This window comes from Eubalaena glacialis, chromosome 1 (assembly GCF_028564815.1).
Source record: "Eubalaena glacialis isolate mEubGla1 chromosome 1, mEubGla1.1.hap2.+ XY, whole genome shotgun sequence".
NCBI classification, from domain to species: domain Eukaryota; kingdom Metazoa; phylum Chordata; class Mammalia; order Artiodactyla; family Balaenidae; genus Eubalaena; species Eubalaena glacialis.
Genome location: NC_083716.1, coordinates 62,097,968 through 62,114,268, shown reverse-complemented (window position 1 = coordinate 62,114,268; position 16,301 = coordinate 62,097,968).

Sequence of the window (16,301 nt, the reverse complement as noted above, 5' to 3'; positions counted from 1 at the left end):
CACTTTCTGTGTGTGTCTTCAGATCTGAAGTGAGTCTCTAGGCAGCATATATATGGGTCTTGTTTTTGTATCCATTCGGCCACTCTATGTTTTTGATTGGAGCATTTAGTTCATTTACCTTTAAAGCAATTATTGCTAGGTATATACTTATTGCCATTTTGTTAATTGTTTTCTGGTTGTTTTTGTATTTTTCTTTTGTTTCTTCCTTCATCTGTTGCTCTCTGTGATTTGACTATCTTTAGTGTTATGTTTGGATTCCTTTGTCTTTTTTGTGTATGTATCTATTATATATTTTTGGATTGTGGTTACCATGAGCTTCAAATATAAAAGTATAACTATATATAAAAATATATATGGTTATCTTAAGTTCAAACACATTCTAACAACCCTGCAATTTTACTCCTTCCCCCCAACACACACACATTTGGCATATTTAACATCTAGTTGTTTTGTTAGTACCCTTGATGTTGTCTCAGAGGTCTCTTAAACTATCCTCATAAAAAAATTTTTTTTCTTTTGTCTGTTCAGCTTGGCTGATTTCCACTACTCTGTTTTCCAATTTGCTGATCTCTTCCTTTAATCTATTGTTGATGTCTTCTAGTATATTTTTTATGTCCATTATTGTATCTTTCAGCTCTGTTTGTTTCTTCTTCATATTTCTAGCTCTTTGTTAAATTTCTCATTGTGTTCATCCATTTTTCACCCGAGTTCATTGAGTACCTTCATGATCATCACCTTGAAGTTTTTTTTTTTTAATTTACTTATTTATTTATTTATATTTGGCTGCATTGGGTCTTTGTTGCTGTGCGTGGGCTTTCTCTAGTTGCGGCAAGTGGGGGCTACTCATTGCGGTGCACGGGCTTCTCATTGTGGTGGCTCCTCTTGTTGCGGAACATGGGCTCTAGGCACGCGGGCTTCAGTAGTTGTGGCTCGCAGGCTCTAGAGCACAGGCTCAGTAGTTGTGGTGCACAGGCTTAGTTGCTCTACGGCATGTGGGATCCTCCCGGACCAGGGCTCGAACCCATGTCCGCTGCATTGGCAGGTGGATTCTTAACCACTGTGCCACCAGAGAAGTCCCACCTTGAACTCTTTATTGGATAGATTCCTTATTTCCACTTAGTTCTTCTTCTGGGGTTTTGTCTTGTTCCTTCACGTGGAAAATATTCCTCTGTCGCTTCATTTTGCCTAATTTTCTGTATACTTCTATATATTATGTAGGTCAGTTACTTTTCCTGATCTTGGAAAAGTAGCCTTATGTAGATGTCCTATGGGGCTCAGCAGCACACTCGCCTCTTGTTTCCAAGGCTGTACACTCTAGGGTGCCCCCTATATGGCCTGCATGGGCCCTTCTGTTGTGGTGAGGCCAACTAATGTGGGAGTCCTGGTAGGCATGGCTGGCCCCAGGTCTGGTTGGCTGCCAGGCCCTGACTCATGCAGTGGCTGCCAGCTCACTGGTGGATGGGGTCAAGTTCTAGTTCAAGTGCCTATGTGGCCTGGAAGGTCCTGGGGTTGGTGATGGCCTGCTGGTGGGCAGGTGCCACCACAGCTGGCTTCCCAGTATGTGTAGTCATAGGGCTGGTTTCAGCCTGCTGGTGGGTGGGGCCGTGTCCCAGCATGGCTGGTTGTGTAGTCAAGGGAGTCACAGGGCTGGTGCCAGCCTGTTGGTGGGTGTGTAAGCCCCTGGCGCTAATAGGCTACAGAGAGGACTCCAAAATGATGCTTGCCAGCACAAGCATCCTTGTAGTAGAATAAGCTCCCCCCAGAATGGTGCTATCGGCATCTATGTCCCCAGAGGGAGTTCCAGTTGGCTCCTGAATCTCAAGGATGCTCTCCAAGATCAGTAAGTGGGTCTGACCCAGGCTCCTTTCAAATTACTGCCTCTGCACTGGAACTCAGAGTGTGTGTGATTATATGCATGCCCTTTAAGAGCAGAGTCTCTGCTTTGTACAGCCCTCTGGCTTTCCCATACACAAGCTCCACTGGCCTTCAAAGCAAGACATTCTTGGGGCTTGTTTTCTTGGTGCAGGACCCCCAGGCTACAGAGCAGAACATGGGGCTCAGTCTCCCCGCTCATCAAGGAGAACTTCTGCAGTTGTGATTATCCTCTCATTTGTGGTCGCCTGCCCTGGGGATGTGGTGATTATCCTCCCATTTGTGGTTGCCTACTCTGGGGATGTGTTTCTTGACTATACAGCATCATCTTGTAGTGCCTTCTTTATATCTTTAGTTGTGGAAAATCTTTTCTGCTAGGCCTCAGGTCGTTCTTATAGACAGTTGCTCTGTAGATAGTTGTAATTTTCCTGTGCCTGTGGGAGTAAGTGTGCTCAGGGTCTTCCTACTCTGCCATCTTGGCCACACCTCCCTGGTGTATGATCCTTTTAATGTATTGTTGAATTCTGTCTGCTGATACTTTGTTGAGGATTTTTGCATCTATATTCATCAGGGATATTGGCCAGTACTGTTATTTTCTTGTAGTGTTCTTGTCTGTTTTTGGTATCACGGTAATGCTGGCCTCGTAAAATGAGTTTGGAAGTGTTTCCTCCTCTTTGACTTTTTGGAAGAGTTTGAGAAGGATTGACATTCTTCATTAAATGTTTGGTAGAATTCACCAATGAAGCTATCTGGTCCTGGATTTTTGTTGGGGGGTTTTCTACTAATTATTCAATCTCCAACTAGTAACTGTTTGGGGTTTTTTTTTTTTTTTCATATTTTCTATTTCTTCCTGATTCAGTTTTGGTAGATTGTATGTTTTAAGAATTTATCAATTTCTTCTAGGTTGTCCAATTTGTTGGTGAATAATTGTTGATAGTAGTCTCTTATGATCCTTTGTATTTCTATGGTATCAGTTGTAACATCTCTTTCCTTTCTAATTTTATTTGAGTCCTTTCTTTTTTTCTAGGTGAATCCAGCTAAAGATTTGCCAATTTTGTTATCTTTAAAAAAACAACAGCCCTTAATTTTAGTGATCTTTTCTGTAGTCTTTCTAGTCTCTATTTCATTCATTTTCATTTTGATCTTTATTTCCTTCCTTCTACTAATTTTGGGCTTTCTTTGTTCTTTTTCTAGTTCCTTGAAGTGTAAAGTTAGGTTGTTTATTTGAGATCTATCTTATTTCTTAGTGTAGGCATTTATCACTATGAACTTCCCTCATAGAACTTCTTTTGCTGCATTACATAATTTTGGTATGTTGTATTGCCATTTTCATTTGTCTCAAGGTATTTTTAAAATTTCTCTTTTGACTTATTCCTTGACCCATTGGTTCTTCAGTAGCATGTTTAATCCCCACACATTTATGAATTTTTCAGTTTTGTAATTGATTTCCAATTATACCATTCATGTCAGAAAAAATGCTTGATCTGATTTCAATATTCTTAAAATTATTAAGATGTATTTTTTTGCCTAATATATGTTATATCCTAGATATGTGCACTTTGAGGAAAATACGCATTGTTACCTTGGGGTGGAATGTTCTGTATATATCTATTAAGTTCCTTTAATTTAATGTATCATTTCAGGGTGAAGATCTGTTCACATTGAAAGAGTTTGGTGTCCTATGAGCTTCATGAACTTGGATATCCAAATCTCTCTTCCGATTTGGGAAGTTCTCAGCCATTATTTCGGTTTTTTAAATTAATTAATTAATTATTTTGGCTGCGTTGGATCTTCGTTGCTGTGCACAGGCTTTCTCTAGTTGCAGCGAGCGAGGGTTACTCTTCGTTGCGGTGCGTGGGCTTCTCATTGCAGTGGCTTCTCTTGATGCAGAGCATGGGCTTTAGCTGCGTGGGCTTCAGTAGTTGCAGCACGCAGGCTCAGTAGTTGCGACACGTATGCCCTAGAGTGCACGGGTTTCAGTAGTTGCAGCGCGTGGGCTCAGTAGTTGCAGTGCGTGGGCTCTAGGGTGCGTGGGCTTGAGTAATTGTGGCACACGGGCTCAGTAGTTGTGGCACGTGGGCTCAGTAGTTGTGGCACACAGGCTCAGTTGCTCCGCGGCATGTGGGAACATCCTGGACCAGGGATCAAACCCATGTCCCCTGCCCTGGCAGACAGATTCTTAACCACTGTGCCACCAGGGAAGTCCATCAGCCATTATTTCTTTAAATAAGCTTTCTTTCTCCTTCTCTTGTCTTTTCTGGGACTCCAATAATTCACAGACTTTCTTTTGATGTTGTCCCATAGATCAAGTTAGATTTTTCTATTCTTTTTTCTCCTCTTACTGGATAATTTCAAAGGTCCTATCTTCTAATTCATATCTATTTTTCTTCTGCTTGATCCATCCTGCTGTTGGTGCTCTCTACTGCATTTTTCTTTTACTTACTGTATTCTTCAGATTTTCTGTTTGGTTCTTTTTTATGATTTCTACCTCTTCGTTAAGCTTCTCATTTTGTTCATGTATTGTTTCCTGATTTCATTGAATTGATTTTCTGTGTTTTCTTGTGGGTCATTGGGGTTCCTTAAAACAATTCTTTTGAATTCTTTATTTGGTAAATTGCCAATCTCCATGTCTTTGGGTTCAGTTACTAAAAAATTATTGTGATCCTTTAGTGTTGTCATGTTTCCTTGATTTTTTAATGTTCCTTAAATCTTGCATTGTTCTCTTTACATTTAAAGCAGGAGTTACCTCCTCTTGTCTTTAATAACTGGCTTCAGGAGAGAAATACCTTCCATCAGCTCTGCTAGAAATTCTCAGCATTTATCGGATTATTTGAATGCATCTGCTCCATGCTACCTGCTCCCTCTTTTGGCTGAATTCTTAAGCTCATATGCCTTCTCTCAATCCTGCAGTACACTAGGCCTGGTGCTCACAGCCTCCCTTTTGCTTAACCAAGGGCAGTCTTAAAACTTAAGTTTCTGGTCTCTCCCTGGCCTGCAGAGTCAGGCTGGCTTTCTGTGAGTCCCCACTAGCCATCTGCCGAAGCTCATTCCAGGCACCATCAGGAACATGCACCAAGAGCCAGCCACAAGTTGTGGGGATATAATGGGTGAGGCATGCAGAGTGCTGGAGTTGGGGGGATCAGTGGGTAAGGAGGCATCCCCAGTGACTCGTGGGTGGGCTTCTTGATGCAGTCCCTGATGTGGCTAGGATTTGCATCCCTTTTATGCTATCCAAGAGTCCTATTTGCCACTCTCCCAGCCTCTTCCTGCCCCCCAGTGATGCAGCTGATAACTCAGTACTCTGGATGAAGTAAGAGATAAATGGGCCTCATTGGCTGTATCCTGTACAGCTGGGAAAGCTTCTTTGCCCAGTTTTTAATTGCAGTGGTGGTGGTGGTTGAGTTTTAGGAGTTTTTGTATACTCTTGATATTAGTCTCTTATAGGATTTGCAAATACTTCTTCCCATTCTATGGATTGCCTTTTCACTCTCTTGATAGTTTTAAATTTTGCAGAAAAGTTTAAATTTTGGTAATGTCCAATTGATCTGTGTTTTTCTTTTGTTGACTGTGCTTTTTGTGTCATATCCAAGAAAGCATTGCCATATCCAATGTCATGAAGATATTCCTCTATGTTTTTGTCAATAGTTTTATAGTTTTAGCTGTTACATTTAGGTCTTTGATCCATTCTGCATTAATTTCTTTTAAATTTATTTATTTTATTTATTTATTTTTGGCTGCATTGGGTCTTCATTGCTGCACATAGGCTTTCTCTAGTTGCGGTGAGCGGGGGCTACTCTTCATTACGGTGCATGGGCTTCTCGTTGCGGTGGCTTCTCTTGTTGCAGAGCACAGGCTCTGAGTGCATGGGCTTCAGTAGTTGCGGCACATGGGCTCAGTAGTTGTGGCTCGTGGGCTCAGTAGTTGTGGCTCACGGGCTCTAGAGCGCAGGCTTAGTAGTTGTGGCACACAGGCTTAGTTGCTCCACAGCATGTGGAATCTTTTTTTTTTTTTAAAAAACAGATTTTTTTAAAATTAATTAATTAATTAATTTTTATTTATTTTATTTTTGGCTGCATTGGGTCTTCATTGCTGCATGCAGGCTTCTCTCTAGTTGCAGCAAGTGGGGGCTACTCTTCATTGTGGTGCACGGGCTTCCCATGCAGTGGCTTCTCTTGTTGCAGAGCATGGGCTCTAGGCACATGGGGTTCAGAAGTTGTGGCAAGCGGGATCAGTAGTTGTGGCTTGCGGGCTCTAGAGCGCAGGCTCAGTAGTTGTGGCGCACAGGCTTAGTTGCTCTGCGGCATGCGGGATCTTCCCAGACCAGGGCTTGAACCCGTGTCCCCTGCATTGGCAGGCAGATTCTTAACCCCTGCGCCACCAGGGAAATCCCATTCTGCATTAATTTTTACATGTGGTATAAGATAAAGGACCAATTTCATTCTTTTGCATGTAGATAGCCAGTTTTTCCAGGACTATTTTTTGAAAAGAGAGTCCTTTCTACCTCTCAATGGCTTTAGCACATTTGTCAAAATCATTTGACTGTGTAAGAGGGTGTTTATTGTGGGCTCTTTATTCTAGTCTCTCTATTCTGGTCTATATTTCTTTCCTTAAGCCAATAACACAGTATTTTGATTACTTCAGCTTTGTAGTAAACTTTGAAATCAGGAAGTATGAATCCTCTAGCTTTGCTCTTTTTAAAAATTATTTTGGCTATTTGGGGCCCCTTAAAATTCCACATGAATTTTAGAATGGGTTTTTTATTTCTGCAAAAAATGTTTTTGGGTTTTTAGTAGAAATTGTATTGAATATATATATCCCTTTATGTAATATTATCGTCTCAATAATATTGTCTTCTAGGCCATGATTAAAGGATGTTTTCCATTTATTTATGTCTTTAATTTCTTTTAGCAATGTTTTGTAATTTTCAGTTGAAAGTCTTTTACCTCCTTGGGTAAATTTATTCCTAAGTATTTTATTCTCTTTGATGATTTTGGAAATGGATTTTTTCTTATTTTCCTCTCTCAACTGTCAATTATTATTGTATATAATTGCAACTATTTTTTAAAATTGATTTTATATCCTGCAACTTTGCTTAATCCATTTATTGGTTCTAGTGGGGTTTTTTGTGTAATACTTAGGATTTTCTACATATAAGGTCATGTCACATGTGAATAGAGATAATTTAACTTCTTCTCTTCCCATTTGAATGCCTTTTGTTGCTTGTCCTTGCTGAATTGCTCAGGCCAGGACTTCCAATACTGTGGGGAATAGAAGTGGTAGAAGTATCTTGGTCTTAGGAAAAACCTTTCAGTCTTTCATCTTTGAGTATGCTGTTAACTGTGGGGTCTTCTAAAATCATGTTGAGAAAGTTCCCTTTTAATTCCTAGTTTGTTAAGTTTTTACCATGAAAGGGTGTTAAAATTTGTCAAATGGATTTTCTATAGCATTTGAAATTATCATGTGGGTTTTTCCTCCATTCTATTAATGTGGTGTATTACACTTCATACATTGTACCATCCTTGCATGTCAAGAATAAATCCCACTTGAGAAGAACAAAATTGATAAATCTTTAGCCATAAATGACCAAGAAAAAAAGACAGGATTCAACTACTAAATCAGAAATGAAAGGGGGAGCATTACTACCAATTTTACAAAAATAAAAAGGGTTGTAAGAGTACTATGAACAATTGTACACCAATAATTGGATAACCTAGATGAAAGGGACAAATTCCTAAAAATGCACAATCTAGAAGACTGGATAATAAAGAAATGGAAAATCTGAACAGACTTATGACTAGTTTGGGATTGAATCTATAATCAAAACCCTCCCAACAAAGAAAAGCCCTGGACCAGATGCTTCACTGTTGAATTCTACAAAATATGTAAAAAGGAACTAGCACCAATCCTTCTCAAATTCTTCCCAAAAATGAAAAGGAAAGAACAGTTTTAACTCATTTTAAGAGTCCAGGGCTTCCCTGGTGGCGCAGTGGTTAAGAATCCGCTTGCCAATGCAGGAGACACGGGTTCGAGCCCTGGTCCGGGAAGATCCCACATGCCGCGGAGCAACTAAGCCCATATGCCACAACTACTGAGCCTGCACTCTAGAGCCCGTGAGTCACAACTACTGAGCCCATGTGTGACAACTACTGAAGCCCACGCACCTAGAACCCGTGCTCCGCAACAAGAGAAGCCACTGCAGTGAGAAGCCTGTGCACCGCAATAAAGAGTAGCCCCTGCTCGCCACAACTAGAGAAAACCCGCGTGCAGCAACAATGACCCAACACAGCCAAAAAAAAAAAAAAAAAGAGTCCAGTATCACCCTGATACCAATGCGAGACAATAATACTACGAGATCAGAAAACTACAGGCAAATATCTCTTATAAATATTGATGCAAATGTCTTCATCAAAATACTATCTAATTGAATTCATCATCATTTTAAAAGATTATACATCATAACCATGAGCATGCCACCTCTTAGCATCATTCCACCACCACTGGGCTCTCAAAGCTAGAAATTAAATTTCACTTTTGAACATAAGTAGCACTTTATCTCTACTTTCATAATACCATTTCAACTTGGTATTACAGTTATTTGTATATAGTATGTTTCTCAGATTTTCCTCTATATTCAATCATATAATCTGCAAATAATGAGAAATTTTTTTTTTCCTTTTTATCGTAATTTCTTTCCTTGGCCAAGACTTGTAACTGCTATGTTATAAGTAGTTGTGTCTAATTTAAGCAAAAAGATTATTTAAAATGATATGAATTAGGTCACTAAAACTACAGAGGTAGGAGATGCTGAGCTTGGATGCTACATAGCAAGGAAAAATGCTGCCACTCAATATTTATGAAACTCTGCCATAGAAGGGCCAGAAAAACTAGTTGCCACCACCATGAAGTTTGCAAAAAGATCCAGTTTTAGCACGTGCAAATACTGCCATACATTGCTGTCAAGTGTGTTTGCGTGGTAAAACATACCTGGATTCCTACAGACAGGAAGTCTTAAAAATATTGTAGCTTTCAGTCTATTTAGTATAGCAAAATAAGAATTTAAACAGGTAGAGTGAGTCTTTCTAAACTATCTGCCACGTACCTCTTTTCTTTTTCTTGTTATATTTACCAGAACCTTGACACCATTTTGAATGGAAGAAGTACTAGCAAGCATTTGACCTTACTTGTGGTGTTAACTGAAATTCTTAAAAACAAGTTTCAGGGCTTCCCTGGTGGCGCAGTGGTTGAGAATCTGCCTGCCAATGCATGGGACACGGGTTCGAGCCCTGGTATGGGAAGATCCCACATGCTGCGGAGCAACTAGGCCCGTGAGCCACAATTACTGAGCCTGCGCGTCTGGAGCCTGTGCTCTGCAACAAGAGAGGCCGCGATAGTGAGAGGCCCGCGCACCGCGATGAAGAGTGGCCCCCGCTTGCCACAACTAGAGAAAGCCCTCGCACAGAAATGAAGACCCAACACAGCCATAAATAAATAAATAAAATTTAAAAAAAAAAAAGAAAAGAAACCAAGCCTCCTTAGTGCCCACCAGTGCTTCTTATACTGCTCCAGCTAACTATAAAATGTCAAATATAGGGAAGAAAATAGCATGTGCAGTTGAAATGTTGGTATTTGTTACCACACATCTGGATATTGGTAAATATACTGGTTTAAGATTAAATTCTCTTTAAAAAAAAAAAAAAAAACACAAGTTTCATAATCAAGTGTGATATTTATTAGAAGTTTATAGTAGATACCCATAATCAGATTAAGGAGGTTCCCTTCTACTTCCAGTTTCCAAGTTTTTTTTTTTTTAAATCATGTATGGGTGACAAACACCTTTCCCAACAATTAATATTACCTTTATTAAGGCTGTAGATTCAATTAACAGATTTTATTTTATTTTTATTTTTTAATTTTATTGGAGTATAGTTGATTTACAATGTTATGTTAGTTTCAGGTGTACAGCAAAGTGATTCAGTTATACATATGCATATATTCATTCTTTTTCAGATTCTTTTCCCATATTGGTTATTACAGAATATTGAGTATCGTTCTTTGTGCTATACATTAGGTCCTGTTGGTTATCTATTTTAGGTCCTTGTTGGTTATCTATTTTATATATAGCAGTGTGTGTATGTTAATCACAAGCTCCTAATTTATCCCCCCTCTCCACGTTTCCTCTTTGGTAACCATAAGTTTGTTTTTGAAATCTGTGAGTCTGTTTCTGTTTTGTAAATGAGTTCATTTATATCATTTTTTAAAATTAGATTCCACATATGAATGAAATCATATGATATTTGTCTTTGTCTGACTTACTTCACTTAGTATGATAATCTCTTAGGTCCATCCATGTTGCTGCAAATGGCATTATTTTGTTCTTTTTATGGCTGAGTAATATTGCATTGTATATATGTACCACATCTTCTTTATCCATTCCTCTGTTGATGGACATTTAGGTTGCTTCCATGTCTTGGCTATTGTAAATAATGATGCAGTGAACATTGGGGTGCATGTACGTTTTCGAATCACGCTTTTCTCCAGATATATGCCCAGTAGTGGAATTGCTGAATCATATGGTATTTCTACTTTCAGGTTTTTTTTTTCAAGTCTCTTTTTTAAAAATTTATTTATTTTATTTATTTTATTTTTGGCTGTGTTGGGTCTTCATTGCTGCGCGCAGGCTTTCTCTAGTTGTGGTGAGCAGGGGCTACTCTTCATTGCAGTGCATGGGCTTCTCATTGTGGTTGCTTCTCTCATTGCAGAGCACAGGCTCTAGGCACGTGGGCTTCAGTAGTTGTGGCACGCGGGCTTCAGTAGTTGTGGCTCACGGGCTCTAGAGCGCAGGCTCGGTAGTTGTGGCTCACAGGCTTAGTTGTTCTGTGGCATGTGGGATCTTCCTGCACCACGGCTTCAACCCATGTCCCCTGCATTGGCAGGCAGATTCTTAACCACTGCACCACCAGGGAAGCCCTATTTTTAGTTTTTTAAGGAGCCTCCATACTGTTCTCCATAGTGGCTGTACCAATTTACATCCCACCAACAGTGTAGGAGGGTTCTCTTTTCTCCACACCCTCTCCATCATTTATTGTTTGTAGACTTTTTGATGATGACCATTCTGACTGGTGTGAGGTGATACCTCATTGTAGTTCTGATTTGCATTTCTCTGATAATTAGTGATGTTGAACATCTCTTCATGTGCTTTCTGGCCATCAGATTTTAAAAATATTGAACCATCTTTACATTCTTGGGATAATGTGGTAATGTTTTTAATTATTAATTCAATTTCTTTACTTGAAATGGGGCTATCCAGACTGTTTCTACTTGAGTAAATTTTGGTAATTTTTCTCTTTCAAGAAATTTGTCAATTTCAATAAATAAAATAAATTTGTCAATTTGTCAATAAATTGTCTAATTTTTGATATAAAGATGTTCATAATATTCCATTATCATTTCTTTTTGATGTGGACCATTTTTAAAGTCTTTATTGAATTTGTTACAATATTGCTTCTGCTTTATGTTTTGTTTTTTTGGCCCCGAGGCATGTGGGATCTTAGCTCCCTGACCAGGGATTGAACACTCACCCCCTGCATTGGAAGGTGAAGTCTTAGCAACTGGACCGCCAGGGATGTCCCTCCATTATCCTTTTAATGTTTGTAAAAACTGTAGTAATGTCCCTTTTTTGATGCCTGATATTGGTAATTTGTTTCTTTTCTCTTGGCTCTTTATCAGTCTAAAGATTTATCAATTTTTATTGATGGATTTAAGAAAATAGCTTTTGGTTTCACTGAATTTCTCTACAGTTTGTCTATTTTCCTTTCATTTATTTTTGCTCTTAGTTTTCTTCTGCTTACTTTTGGTTTAATTTGTTCTTCCTTTCTAGTCTTTAAAAAAAAAAAAAACACTTTTATTGAAACAGAATTCACATACCATACAAGTGAACAACTTAAAATGTACTATTTAATGACTTTAGGTATATTCAAAGAATTGTGTTTTCATCATCACAGTCAACTTGAGAACACTTTCATTAACCCAAAAAGAAACCTAATGCCATCACTCCCTAATTTCCCCACCCCAGGCAACCACTAATCTGCTTTCTTTTTTAGATTTGTCTATTCTGGACATTCATATATATGGAATCATACAATATACAGTCCTCAGTGATGAATTTCTTTCGCTTAGTATATTTTTAGGGTTCATCCATCTTGTAGCATGTATCACTACTTCATTTCTTTTCTTAAAAAAACCTATTTCCTATTTATTTATTTATTTATTTTTGGCTGTGTTGGGTCTTTGCTGCTGTGCGTGGGCTTGCTCTAGTTGCATCGAGCAGGGGCTACTCTTCATTGTGGTGTGCGGGCTTCTTATTGCAGTGGCTTCTCTTGTTGCAGAGCACAGGCTCTAGACACACGGGCTTCAGTAGTTGCAGCACCCGAGCTCAGTATTTGTGGCTCACAGGCTCAAAAGCGCAGGCGCACGGCGGCATGTGGGATCTTCCCGGACCAGGGATCAAACCCGTGTCCCCTGCATTGGCAGGCGTATTCTTAACCACTGCGCCACCAGAGAAACTACTTCATTTCTTTTTATTGCTGAGTAATATTCCCCATTGTATAGCTTTTCCAGCTTCTTAAAGTGGAAACCAGGTTATTAAATTTGGACCTTTCTTCTTTCTAATGTAGACATTTGGTGCTGTAAACTTGCATCTAAGCACGAATTATTTCCATCATACTTACTAAAGGTTTTCTCTATTTTTCTAATTGAATACATTTATTTTATTATTACTTTTTTTGGTTTTTATAATACCTTTAATGCTCCAAGAAAAAAAGGAATAGGATGAAGAACATGATATCTGATGAATACATCTATGAATACATCTAGCAGGCTCAACTGTTATCCAACCTGAAGATTTTAAAGACAAGTTCTTCAAACCAGCACTTCATCACAATGAGTACATTTCTTTCAGCTGTTCTTGATCAAGTGACTTAGATCAGGGTTTCTCAACCTTGGCACTACTGACACTTGGGACTAATAATTTTTTTTTGAGATGTAACTCACATAACATTATATTAGTTTTAGGTGTACAACATAATCATTCAATACTTATATATATTGCAAAATGATCACCACAGTAAATCATTAACATCCATCACCACACAGAGTTACACTTTTTCCATGTGATTTCTTTATCTTATAACTGGAAGTTTGTACTTCCTGACCTCCTTCACCTATTTTGACCCCCACCCCCATCCCTCACCTTTGGAAACCACTAACTCTGTCCTCTGTATCTATGAGTTTAGGTATTTTGTTGTTGTTTTATCTTTCTAGATTCCACATATAAGTAAGATCATATAGTAGTTATCTTTCTCTGTCTGACTTATTTCACTTGACATAACATCCTGAAGGTCCATCTCTGGTGTCACAAGTGGCAAAATTTACGTTTTTATGGATGATTAATATTCCATTGTGTGTATATATCACATTTTCTTTGTCCATTCATCCACTGATGGACACTTACATTGCTTTCATGTTCAATGCTGCAAAGAACATGAGGGTGCCTATATCTTTTCGAGTTAGTGCTTTCATTTCCTGCAGATAAATAGCCAGAAGTGGAATTGCTGGATCATATGGTAGTTCTATTTTTAATATTTTGAAGAACCTCCATACTGTTTTTCATAGTAGCTGCACCATAAATACACTGATTTTAAATCTTTTTTTTTTTGGTTTTATACTGTAAATGTTAAAAGTTAAATATTTTTCTGTAGTTGCTGCTTTATCCTATGGGTTTGATAATTAGTATTTTCATCATCTTTCATATCTAACTTATTTCCATTCTGGTGTCAGATGTTCATTCTCTAGATTTCTTGGGAAAGTGTCACAGGAACAATATTTTCTGAGTTCTTGCATATTGATAGATTTGTCTGTGCCATTTATACTTAAAGGGTAGTTATGCTGGATATAAAACCGTTTGTTTACATTTTCTTTCCTTGACTACCTTAAATATATTTTATATCCATTTTCTTCTGGGATAAAGTGTTGCTGTCGACATCTACTAATGATCTAATTCTCTCTCCCTTATAAGTAATGTGGTCTTTTTGCCAAAATGCTCAAAGGAGATTTTTTTGCTCTTTAAAATCTGGTCATTTTATGAGTATATATTGATGTTGGTCATTCTGAGTTGTTATTCTCTGGTACACAATGTGCTCTTTCAATATACAGTTTTAAACGTTTTTATTTTAAGAAAGTATTGTGTCCGTCCCAGCCTACTGATAGTGACGCTATTGGGTAGGAATGCCTGAGACACTTGCCTGGGTCCCTATTACTTGTGGGAGCCCCCGCAGACGTTTTCTGGACTGGAGCCAATGTTGTGGCTGGACCAGCCCTTGTGGTTCTTACTATGATTGCAGGGAGCACCTCAGCAAAAACCATCAGGGAACTTTGAAGAACAAGATTACTCAAATATCCTAGAGGGTACACAGCACTACCAAGGGCCACACAGTAGGTCACGGGTAGAGTGGGAGGGAGGGAGCACAAACCTGGTGGTCTGCCTTTATTAAGTTCTGAGAGTGGGGTGCCTGAGATTTTGTGGGTTCACTCTTTATTGGCAAGCTTCAAGTATAAGAGTGGGAATAGGGCATGGGAAGTGAAAAGCAGGTATGCTCAGGTGGTCATTTATCTAGGACACAGGGCTTTCTAAAAGGGAAACTTCATGTGTGGGGCAGCCTGATTCCTTATCTAGTTGTTTTGCTTGTAGCTGTGTCATATAGCTGGCAATATGGTTATTCAAGATGGATGCCTTTGAAATGGATGTCTCAGCACTCAAAAGCTTAATGTCAGGCATACTACAGACAGTTTTCTTGAAATATAACTTTTAAGCATGATTCTCTTTACTTGGTTTTGTTGTTTATTTAGGGATTCCCATTATCTCTGTTAGATCTTCTTTGCTTATTTTCAGTGTCATTTTCTTTTGGATTGTTTTATTAATTTCTTTTTTATTTTAAAAACTGTCCTCCTTTTTATCTTTTATTTATCCATTTATCTGTTGATGGACACTTGGGCTGCTTCCACCTTTTAGCTCTTGTAAATACTGCTGCTATTAAAGTGAGTGTACAAATAAATATCTCTTTGTGTCTCTGCTTTCATTACTTTAGGATATATACCCAGAAGAGGACTATATAGTGGCTAAACTATTTTACATTCCCACCAGCGATGTGTGAAGATTCCAATTTCTCCACAGCCTCACCAACACTTGTTATTTTTTATTTTTTGTGATAATAGTCATCTTAAAGAGTGTGAGAGTTTATCTCATTGTGGTTTTGAGTTGCATTTCCCTAGTGATGTTGAGCATCTTTTCATGTGTTGATTAGACATTTGTATTTCTTCTTTGGGGAAATGTCTATTCAAGTCCTTGATCTTTTTTTTTAAATTGGGTTATATTTTGTTGAGTTATGTGGATTTATTTCTAGGCTCTCTATTCTATACTAACTGTCTATGTCTTTATGCCAGTATCACACTATTTTGATTACTGTAGCTTTGTAGTAAGTTTTGAAATCAGGAAGTGTGAGACTTCTATTGTTACTCCTTTTCAAGGTTATTTTGGCTATTTAGGGTCCCTTTTGATTCCATATTAATTTTATTTATTTATTTTTTTGACGTATAGTTGATTTACAATGTTGTGTTAATTACTGTTGTACAGCAAAGTGATTCAGTTATACAATATATACATTCTTTTTTTCATATTGTTTTCCATTATGGTTTATCATAGGATTTTGTACATAGTTCTCTGTGCCATACAGTAGTAGGACCTTGCTGCTTATCTCTTCCATATATAAAAGCCTACATGTGCTAACCCCAATCTTCCAATACATCCCTCCCACAACCCTCTCCCCCTTGACAACCACCAGTCTGTTCTCAACGTCTGTGATTCTGTTTCATAGATAGGTTCATTTGTGCCGTATTTTAGATTCCACATATAAGTGATATCATATGGTATTTGTCTTTCTCTGTCTGACTTACTTCACTTAGTATGATAATCTCTAGTTGTATCCATGTTGCTGCAAATGGCATTATTTTGTTCTTTTTATGGCTGAGTAGTATCCCACTGTATATATGTACCGCATCTTCTTGATCCATTCATCTGTTGGTGGACATTTAGCTTGTTTCCATGTCTTGGCTATTGTGAATAGTGCTGCTATGAACATAGGGGTGCATGTATCTTTTTGAATTATAGTTTTGTCTGGCTATATGCCCAGGAGTGGGATTGCTGGATCATATGGTAATTCTATTTTTAGTTTTCTGAGGAACCTCCATACTGTTTTCCACAGTGGCTGCACCAACTTACATTCCCACCAACAGTGTAGGAGGGTTCCCTTTTTTCCTCACCCTCTTCAGCATTTGTTATTTGTAGACTCTTTAATGATGGCCATTCTGACTGGTGT